Source organism: Pinus tabuliformis, chromosome 1_2 (assembly GCF_031772625.1).
Source record: "Pinus tabuliformis cultivar Carrire ecotype Pingquan chromosome 1_2, CPIR1, whole genome shotgun sequence".
NCBI lineage: Eukaryota > Viridiplantae > Streptophyta > Pinopsida > Pinales > Pinaceae > Pinus > Pinus tabuliformis.
Genome location: NC_142298.1, coordinates 871259728 through 871271012, shown reverse-complemented (window position 1 = coordinate 871271012; position 11285 = coordinate 871259728). Strand labels below are relative to the sequence as shown.

The following is an 11285-nucleotide window of genomic DNA, read 5'->3' as shown; positions in this document are numbered from 1 at the left end:
AGCTTTGTGAAGGCTTTGACGTGGAATGTTGGTCACTCTTCCTGCTGCTGCGTCAGGTTCTGATTTTCGATCCTCAGTCTAAGACATGCTTGCACAGCACACCATTGCACCCATCAACCCAGGTGGGTGCGCAGACTGTTTCGTCCCAGCTGCCCGCTCGCATTCGATACTGGCGACTTCCAAACTGTAAGCACATCTGTCTTCTACATTCACGCCAGTTCCCCATAGTCTTCTGATGTGTATTCCACCATCGTGCGGGTGTCGCGCGCAACGCCCATTCCATAACACCATAACGCTGTTATTTCGGTACCGCCCTTTCAAATTTGTCTAAGAATTCATCCACTCCTGTTAACTCATCATATGTTGGCAGTTCCCTTGCTTCGGTCATCACACACCGCAGTGATCTAATCATCATGTTGCAATTCAGCGTTGTTACTTCGTGCAACTGATTCTGCCAGCATTCTATCTCCTCCTCTAAATCCTAAGTATAGGACCTGTCGCACTCCCATGAGAGTCTCCCATCTGTTGTAGGGTTCACCCGATCCTGGTCTTGCACCATTATCTGGTAAATGCAATCCAGCTCATCATCATTGTCATCGTCGCGTACAAGTTCGTTGTAGCGCGCACCTTTGGCCGGATCTAGCGGAACTAATATGCGAAGGGATTTTTTCCCGAATATTATCTTCCTCTTCTTCAGATTGATGACTTCATTCATATCTGTCGCCCAATCGATTCCTAACAACATGGGATAAGGATTGCTGTTATTGACAATTTCTATCACTTCAAATTCTGTCTGTGTGGTTGTGCCTTCAATGTCAACTGTCACTCCCTGCAACCTTCCCATGGGCACGATCTTCTGTTGGTTCACCATTCGGAATTGAATAAGGGACCACTGAAACGTGGGCTTGCCCATGCGCTCCCAAGTTTTCTTAGGTAACACATTCGCGTTTGACCCCAAGTCCAAGATAACCTGATCCATTTCGTATTCACTAATCTACGTCGTCAATCTCATCTCTCTCCCCATGCGCAATGTATTTTTTCCCAACTTCCGAACTACGTGCGGTTCAGCCGATCCCGCACATCACGCGATCAACTCTTGTAATCCTTATTATCACACAACAGCTTCATGCAAGTCTCTAGAAAGGTAGTAAGCATGGAAGGATCCATCCCCGACTCTGGTTGGTTCTTACTACCTAAAGTGGAGGCTTCCATGAAGCTCTTCTTAGCTTCCATAAACGTCTCCTTTGCACATTCCAAGTCAAACTCAGGTTCCTTTGTAGGGTCCTTGCGAACCCATGTATCTTCCTTAAGCTTCTTCCCCTTCTCTTCCCCTGTGGTCGCACCGCTTTTGAGCACCATGTTCACGTTGGGGTCTTCTTTGTGCAGTTTAGACGTCATCATTTGAATATTCTCCATAGGATTAGGCTGAAGTACCCCTTTCTCGCGCATCTGCGCGATCAACGTGGGACAATATACTACTTCATGATCGAATTGAGCACAATATGAACAAGATAGTCTTGTCGGGTTGGTGCAATCGTGAGCGTAGTGCCCCGGTCCATCACAATTGTAACAAATTAACTGTCCTCGGCACCTTCCTGGCCCCATTCCTCCTCGTCCTCGACCTCTCCCTTGAAATCCACCACGCGCCATCCCCACAGGTGGGTCACGGCCTCACGTTTCTGTCTGCATTCTATATGCTGGGGTCCGCTCCATCATTAACTCATAGCTGTGACAAGTACACTCGTCGTGGCCCGCCGATCTACAAAAATTGCAAAACAGCTACTGGGGAGTTTGCGTATACTTCTACAAAAAATGACAGTTGTCCGTCGTGTGTTTTCCTCCTATCTGACAGATCGCACACCATAGCGAGGGTGTCACACTCGGCCCTTCTTGTACCTCCGATATCAACGGCATTGGCCCCCCTCCTGCCAAGTAGTTCGCGAATACGGGACAATGATCCTAGTCGTGACCCTGACCTTTACATTTTATACACCATATTTCTTCGCGCACCTCTAGTCATGGTGCCCTATCTTCCTTTAGACTCTGCATCTCCAAGCATAAGTTATGTAGTTGCGCGTGGATTTGTTGAACTCTCAACCCAGGATCTTGTATTGGAGTCTCATGCAACCTCATCGCCATCTCCAATGCTTAAGCTTGGGTTGAAAGCTTCTATTGTGACAGCGTCGTCCTCAGGTGCAGTGTTAAGGATGCCACAAACAATGCGCATCTGTGATCGTCATATTAGCCTCACGGATCATACTTTTCAGTCGTTGATCCAGATCCCAGGGGGTCTCGCCCGGGAGCATCACAATTTCTTTGAACCCAATGATTGACTCTGTCTTGGATTTCGAACTGCTAAATTCTCTATTCAACACATTTTGGATCTCTGTTGTCCCTGTGTTTGGGTGATCACTAGAGTGTTTGATATACCACGTCAATGCGCGATCCTACAACGCACTCACCAATGTAGCCTTCTTGATGTTATCATTCGTAACCCCTTATGCTTCCCATACTACTCTCACCATGAACCAAAACTGATCTGGGTCCTAATTTCCTACCCCTCTGAATACGGGTAGCTTGATCGCGTTAGCCATGCTGAGCTGCGGGGTTAGTGGAGGTGGAGAGGGTGAAGATGGAGGTGAGGGAGGTGAAGTGGGTGATGGCGTGGATAGGGGTGGTAACTGCAGAGTTTGCTGCTTTATCAACCAGACCATACTTCTCGGGGAGAACCGAGCGAGCTCCTCCTCGCTTTCCCGCAAAGGTGAAATCAGGGGACTGTTCTCTAATCCCTCGCTACCTTTGTAGATATTTCTGCTCCACGTTGTCCCAAACATTAATGTATTTGCATAACCCTCTTTTCACATAAAAACATATTAATCCAAGTGTTTAATGACTTAATGTACTTACCTCGCGGTCCCTTGAGAAACCATTGCTCCGCTTCACTGTAACTCACAGTTGTGTCAATCACGACCTCAGTGATGAATCCTCCCAATATCCAGTTGAGCCAGTGGTCCACAGCCCTCGCGATCTTGCCCTCTGATGCCTCTAACCTGCGTATCAACGCCGAAGTCCACACTATCAGTTGGTCGAGCTTATATCTTCCCTAGCTGTTGGCTAATCTCGCAATCCAATCATACAGCTATGTTCGAAAGGATGCAAAGAAGGTCTCGTGGATTTCCGTATATACGTAGCGATCCAACCACCTTTTCTCAGACAGCTGTAGAGTTCGGTTTTCCTGTGTTGTGAACTCGTGAATCTTCTGATCCAACCACTCTTCAATTTCTTTCTTCGTCGGGTTCCAGTGTTCCAACATTAGACATTCCTTAGGCAGATCCCGGTCCTGACAATGGAAACATTTGTTGGCTTGTTGGGGCCTAACCCAGGTTCAGAAATGTTTTAGCCAAACAAATCCCGAAACTACCAGCCCTTTCGGTAACAGTCCGCGAAGCGCGGACTGAGGTCTCCCCTGAGGACTATGGGAGGGTGCTGGAACCAGGTTTCCGCACCCTAGGGATGTCTTGATGAGGTCTAGAATGGTCGCGAACCAATCCTACGTGCTTGTGCTGCTCTGCGCAGCTGTCTGACCTTTGCGTAGCTCTGTATAGAGCGTGAAGAGGCACTGCCTAGATCCGTTACCCTTACAGTGTTATTATTATAGATCTGACTTAATTTTGTGGGCCCAGTATTCTTATTTACTCATTTAACATTTATAACTAGTGCGCATAATCATAAACTATAAAGAGATGCAAGGATACAACCGAAACATAAACGCACAGATCAGATGCACAATATTCCAAAATCAACTTATCTTTTATTAACCTTCTGTTCTAGTACAATCCAATTCCACCCTACGCACTCAGCTGCAGGGGTCCGCGCACACAGCTGCGGACTCTACCAGGCCTTTGCGCACACAACTGCAGAGCCTCTTCCTACTCCTACAATCCAAGACTCAGACTTACAGACTCAGAGCGAATATCACCTTCAAAAACCCATAATAATCTAGAACAAACTTAAAACTGAACTAACTTCTACACTTACAGCCTCGCTCTATTTATACATTCCCATGGTCCACGGACCATGGGTAGGCTGACACATTCTATATTAAATTACAATATTTTAGGGCGAACAACCCTAGACTCTCGCATTCCGCGCCCGCATTTTGCAGGATCTTTACGTTACATTGACCAAACTCGGGCTCTAAGCCCCAAAAATCCGCTTATGGGGGGATCCACTGCCCAACAAAGTTTGTAAGGAATGGAATGTAATTAGGATTGGGAAAATGCATTTTCTCAAATTAATATTCATTCCATTGGGAACAAAGTCTCAAATAGAGGAACACAAAATCTTAAGGTGGTAGGCAATTAATATTAATATTAATAGTGAATATAAACATCCTTGTTTGCCAAAATGAGGAAAAAGAAAGTTGCATGTGCATAACTAGACCAATACAAATAACCTATAGAGATATATGCTTGTAAAAATGATTCTTTCATCGAATTAATAAATACATAGATATTAGAGTAAGTTATAGCAAATTGAAATATTTAACACATATGAATTCCAAATGTAATTGTATAAACAAGAAAATAATAAAGATGAAATTTAAAAAAAAAACATAATACATAATATAGAAAGAAAATAAGGCTTTGAGAAGTGAATTCAGTGAATGGTTCCCTTAATCAAAAGTTACAAAAATGGCCCTTTGATAACTGGTATCCTATTAACAATTCCTCTTTATTTGATGCATTTCCCATCTTCAACTGTTTGCTTTTATTTTATTTGGTGAATAGAAGAATGCAAACCTCCTTCTAGTTCATCAACATAGTCTTGATAGATATTTCTTAGAATAAAATAGCATTAGTTTAATTATTCTTCCACTCTCATAAAACTTTGTCCAAGACTATGTTATTGATTAGAATTTGTGTTTTCACTTACCCTCATCCTTGTTTACCCTTTGCATGTTGTGTTGTCTCATTATCCACTACCACCGTCCTGGATTTTATAAAAATATTGTTATTATTCAATCGGATTTGATTTGAAATGGAAAATGTCAATTAAATGATTTATTTCGAGTCAATTGTATTTGATTTGAAATGGAAAATGTCAATTAAATGATTTATTTCGAGTCAATAACGAATTAATGGTTATCGTGATCTTCTCTCAATGGAAGATGAGATAAATTCCACTTATTATGCATTTTATCTTATTTCCATAGCTAAGGGTAAAATAAACATTTTGTGCTGATGAAAATGGCATTTTCTACTCATCCAATCAATAGCTCATCTCTATTACTCTTGTGCCGATAGACTTTTGATAAGAAATGCAGAAGATAGAAGTTTAGACAAACACACGGAAGCTCACAGGTGCAGATCACTAGGAGTTCCCATCAACAAATGCATTCGCTCCGCTATTATTCATTAATCATCAGGAATTAAATAGATACATAGGCAAGAACAGATTCCTAATTAATAGAAACTGAATGTCAAATAAAGAGCAAATCATAACTACGTAACTTATTCTCCATTAATTTCTAACAACTTTGAAGTTTCAAATGCTATACATATTTAAAAACTAAATGGAAAATAATATTTCATTATATAGCTCTGTCATCATACTACTAAAAACTTTGTTTTAAAAACTTGTTTACCTTCCGCACCTGACCATACATGTATCCAAATTATATTCATATTTGGGGAATAAAGAGAATGGTTTCAAAATACTACCCAGGTGTACCAAAATACACAAGGAAATGACACATTATGTCCCAACAAAATTGGCAATTTGGATTAATTTTGGTCCCACCCATTTGAATTAATTTGCCACTTTCTTCCCCCAAAAAAATATTATAATCTCTTTATATAAAACCTTATAGACAATGGGTATTATATTGCCCCTCGCACTTGGTTTTAACCTTTGGGCATATACACCCAACCTATTAACGCTTAGGCTTTGAATATGTGCTAAAAAATTAGCTCCATATTCGAGCTTTAGAAACTTGGGAATGTAAACTTTGAATCAATCTATCCCTTGAGCTTGTTCGCAAGGCCCAATATCTAGCAGGTAAATATCAAACACTTGGTTAAATAAATTAAAGGTATAAATGATATTTTTGGTGGAAGAATAACTTTGGAATTTTGTAAAAAACCTAATTTGAGAGGATAGGTTACAACATGGTGTAATAATACAATTTAAGCTAAAATACCTTCATTATGTTTGAGCTAATGTGTATAAAGAGAAAATCTAAATCGCATGAACTTAAGGGAAGTTCATTTTTTTTAGATATTTTTCTCTTTGAAAAATGAAAATTATTGTGATTATATATATAATTTTTTAAATCTTCAAATATATATATATTCCATGAAGGCATAGACGAAATGGCTATTATACATATTGTTAAAATAACAAAAAATAGTTTTTCTTCAAATAGAATAGATTATATCATATGTTTGCACTATGGTTCTTTTATGGTTCGCCCACCTTTAAAAAAAAATTGATTTCAATCCCCACATTCTAAAAGCATTAACCATGAAAGGTGCACATTCTTATATATTTGATCTATAAGTAACTATAAATTTGCACCAAAACATATTAACTTTACAAATATTTCTTTCGATGATTAAAACTTTGAAATTTTTGGTCAACTTACATAGAAACAAGCATTATAATATATTAGACATTGGAATATATTGGTTGGAAGATATTTGTTACAAAGATTTTCTTAAGGAAATTGAAGAAATGCAGAATTCATTGTGGGTAGTTATAACGAAGAGGATGATGGCTTCTTGAGGACTACCTTGTAGACGTAGATTTTGTTCCTTTAAATGTGGTTATGCATCATGTAGCATGAATTTTGTATCAAATATATACTCCACCTCCTTTTATCTCCATACTCAATCTATCTAATGTTCCATAGGTTTACTTTGATGGTGGGTTAGATAAACTCTTATAACAAATGAATAAACTTGTTTCTAATCTCAATATCATTGCATCTTCTTGATTATTTATAATATCAATATAATTGCATCTTCCTAGTTACTCCATTGTCCTTTCATCCTTGTTTGCATGCTTGCTACATCTTCTCACTTCCCAACTTAAATACTTGTGTTCAACATAGTACATGATACTCACCATTTTCAACCTCTAACTCTAATTTTCTATTTTATAAACTCTAATAGATGTATTGAGAAAATTGATCTTAACATTCAATTGAGTCCCATTCTAAAAATACATGTAGCAAGCTAGACCTAACATATAGTTGTTACTGTATACTATTTTGAATTAGATTCAAGTGCATTAATATTGAAGGAAAATGCCACAAATAATTGATTGATAGTGACAAAATTGCCTATTAAGCCTTTACAACTACATGGTTTTTCTTGAAATTTTCTTGATTACCAATGAGAACCCCTCGGTTTGCCATGTTGAAAAGTAGAGTTTGATTGGGACCCTACATAGCTCATGTGGTTGCATCCTTAAAGAGATTTAATCAATTTGCAAAATCAAAATAAAGAATTTCTTTTCATATTAATGTGATCTTTTGACTCTATTAGTTGTAATATTTAATTACAGTCCACCTTAATTTCATAATAACCATTTATTTTCATTTACGAAAAATTTATAGCAAAATAAAGAACAACAAATTCTAACAAACCAATGAAGTTAGAGAAATGAAAATATCCAATATCTCTTTCAAACAAACCAAGGTTATGAGAAAAGTTCATGACTAATTAGTTGGATTTTGAAGCTCATTTAGGATTACTAAAAATTAATGATCTAGTACTAATACTTTACATGAAAGGTATGACTAGATTGGACAAGACTTGTACCTTTTATCCATTGGAGAAAACTCTTAGAAAAATCAAGCAATCATTGTAGTCTTATTAAAAATATTGGAATGATGTGAGTAGATGATAATAGGAATTTCCTTAAGAACCTCTCTTTAATCTAGAATTCGTTAGGCATGTTCCAAGCTCTTCCAATAACTCACACAAAATTCTAGTTACAAATCTCATGTGGCTACTTTTCTCCATCCTTTGAGAAACATATTTTAATGAGAGAACAAAATAGGGCATTAAAAAGAGTAGCCCTCGAGATTTTGAAAAATATTGAAATAAAAGAGGGAGTGCAGTAGCATGCATCAACCTACTCTAATAGTAACATTGTGTAGAGGAATAGTCTCTCGACTCATGCAAGTATGTAGTGACTAAAATAAGTGATTGACATTAGTCAAAAAGGGTCAAATTGTTGGCCCTTTAGATTACATTGAAAATATATAGACATGCTATTTTATAGTATAGAAGATTTATGGGAGGAGTGTTTATCAAGGCAATGTCACTATTTTGAGGTTCAAACTAGTCACATGGATTGGTGTAGTGCTTTTATGATTTGGGTAAGTGAAGGTCTTCACTTCTTGAAGGATGTCCCTTAAACAATACATCTATTCCTACTAGGCTACTACCATAGGTTAGGTCATAGCCAGCACGAAATCCAAACACTTAAAGCCAAGATCTTCGTAGCTAAAGGTAAGTTGTAAGCATAGTGTGGTACAATATTAAACGTTGTCATAGGCTTTTCCTATTTCCACCTCTATAGCATTATAAATGCTATCTGACATGCGAGGGGAATAGCCATGGAGTGCCCTCTCCACGCTCGCCCTCTCTCTCCACGTGCTGTCACTCAGAGGGCGATGGCTATTCCCCTCGCATGTCAGATAGCATTTATAATGCTATAGAGATGGAAATAGGAAAAGCCATAGAGTGCATATAGTCCATTGGATATAAAATGCCCCCAAATCTAACAACCTTTTTGTACGTTTCCTTGACATTTATAAGATTCTCACAGAGTGCTTAGCATTTGTCATAGACTAATGGAAGTTGAGGGCCATGCCCAACAAAGACATTCATTCATGTGATAAATGAGAACATCAATCTCTCCGAGACCCTATCACACAACCTCAATCTCTAAATTAATTTCCTGTACTACTTGACAGACTTATAAAAAACATCAATCTTTCCGAGACCCTATCACACAACCTCAATCTCTAAATTAATTTCCTATGCTACTTGACACTTAGGCTTATGAAATGCCAGCACAACCAAATTAGTATTCTCTACCACTTGAGGATGAAAAAAAAGCTACTTGAAGGTGAAGGGAAAATATCCATATAAAAGTTGAATCTTCTTTCTGCTACATAGCTACATACCTTTCGTAAGTATAAAATAATTATACAATAAAAAAATTAGAATGCAAACAATTCTTCATCTAATTAAAAAAAGCTAATTACTTAAATAGAATAAATTAAATGGTAATTAAAAGAAAATGACACAGCATGTTTATAGCAAATGGGAATTATTAATCAATTAATATTAAATGACAGAGCATGTTTATCGCAATGGGAATTGTTAATCAATTAATATTAAATGAAGATGATGATGATGTGATGATGTTTTAAAAAAAACTTATTAATTTCAATGGATTTAAGGATTAAAAACATATATTTACACATAAAAAGCGTTAAACAATAATTTCATAATTTCATGTGTCTCTGATTTTTAAAATTAATTTTTATCAATATAAATATACATTTAACATAAACCAAAACAATTTTTATATCCATTTATGTACCTGCAGAGCATCATAAAACGTATAACGTTATCTTCGCCTGGACCATGAAATTGATACATTCAGAGTCTCACATTAAAACTCGCCATGGATCGATCTCGCAACCCTCACAGCTTTACGCTCACTTTCGACTTCTCAGAGATAACTTTAGAATTGGCATCGAGCCTGTCAACGACCAGGTCCCATCTCACGTGGACCTTAAGCTTCATCGACTTCAATTTCCCCAATTTTATCTTCACGGGCACGTCGGCCCTCAAATTCAAGGGAACGCTGCGCTGTTGCCGCTGCTCGTTGAGCGCGGAGACCATGGCACTGGTGAGCCGAGCGCCGGTCCCGTTGAGCGCCACGTCCAACAAAGTGGTGTTCTTGTGGCCCTGGTGGAACACCGGCAGGGAGCCTGTGCAGAGCTCCGTGCCTGAGTACGAAACAGCGAGATGGCTATTATCAAGATAATATATGCCGATCTTCTTGTTGGGATTCTGGGCGCTTACATTCACAGAGAACTGGCAATTTGTGGTGAGGTCCGCGTTGATGGTGAAGTTACTGATTCGGATGCTGTCGACAGAGTATTTGGGGATCCTCGGCTGGATTACCAAATACAGAATGCGACCTGCGATGGCAATGATTGCGACGAAAGCGATTAGAAAGCAGAGCGTGCAGCACAAGCAGCGGCAACAGGATTTCCGGCGTCTGGGAGGCCGTGAGTGGGATCTGCGAACCTGTTTTGTTGGTATGACTTGGTCCCTGGGAATCTGAACGAGCATCTGCCAGCCCGAAGGATGAGGATAGACCCTTTCCTTCTCATACGAAAGACTGGACTTGGGCACCAATGGAGAGCTCGGCTTCACATCTGCATATTCGCCTGCGTTTTTCTCTACGTCTTCCATCGCCGGGTGCACTTGTTGGTTTCCTGCCGTCGTCGCAAAGCGCTTAAATCCAGGAACAGAAGTAGACCGACGAGACTCGATCTCGGCCCTGTCGAGAAATCTCTACTCAGAAAACATTGGGTAGAGCCAAATTTCAATAATGAATTCTGGAGGTGCCGAGTTCTCACAAAAAGCAGTGGTCTCTTGCGTGGTAAAGAATGAGTCTTTTGTTTTTCCAGTGTCTTGTGATAAAAGAAAAGAAAACTGCCGTGAGAATATGTCAAATTCCGAGACTATTTCTACAGAGAATGGAATCCGTCCACCAATCTTTCACACCAACTCTTAAATTTAATTAAATTTAATTGTTATGGCGTATATTGCGTCCTGCAGACGTAATTAAAGCAACAATTTTACAGCATCAAACATTTAATGTGTAGATAATGTCGCCGGACTCGTCAACCCCATTTGAAAAGTCTTCTAAACGTTTTAGGTATTTTAATTTTTGCCATATTTTTCAATGGTTTTGGTTTTATATATTTGTAATTAAATTAAAATTTGGTAAAAAGGGTTATATGTTTTAAATAAATTTAAATCAAAATTTAATAAAATAGTTTGAAATTATAAATGTGAATCTATAAATATATATAAATAAATTATTTTTAAATTAAATTTCTCTTTATCTTTTTAAAATATAGACATATATTTTAATTGTCTATGAAGCTTTGGATAGATGGTGATTGAGTGCTTTGTTAAGGCACTCTTCGATGGGAATATATATATATATATATATTTCAATTA

General features: G+C 38.4%; 1 pseudogene across 1 annotated transcript; it reads right to left on the bottom strand.

The window, feature by feature from the left end:
- Positions 1 to 9661: 9661 nt before the first annotated feature.
- On the bottom strand, positions 9662 to 10688 carry LOC149208709 (NDR1/HIN1-like protein 6 pseudogene; annotated as a pseudogene). The gene has a single exon (XR_016252147.1). The product of XR_016252147.1 is annotated as an NDR1/HIN1-like protein 6 pseudogene (transcript).
- Between the last annotated feature and the right edge of the window lie 597 nt (positions 10689 to 11285).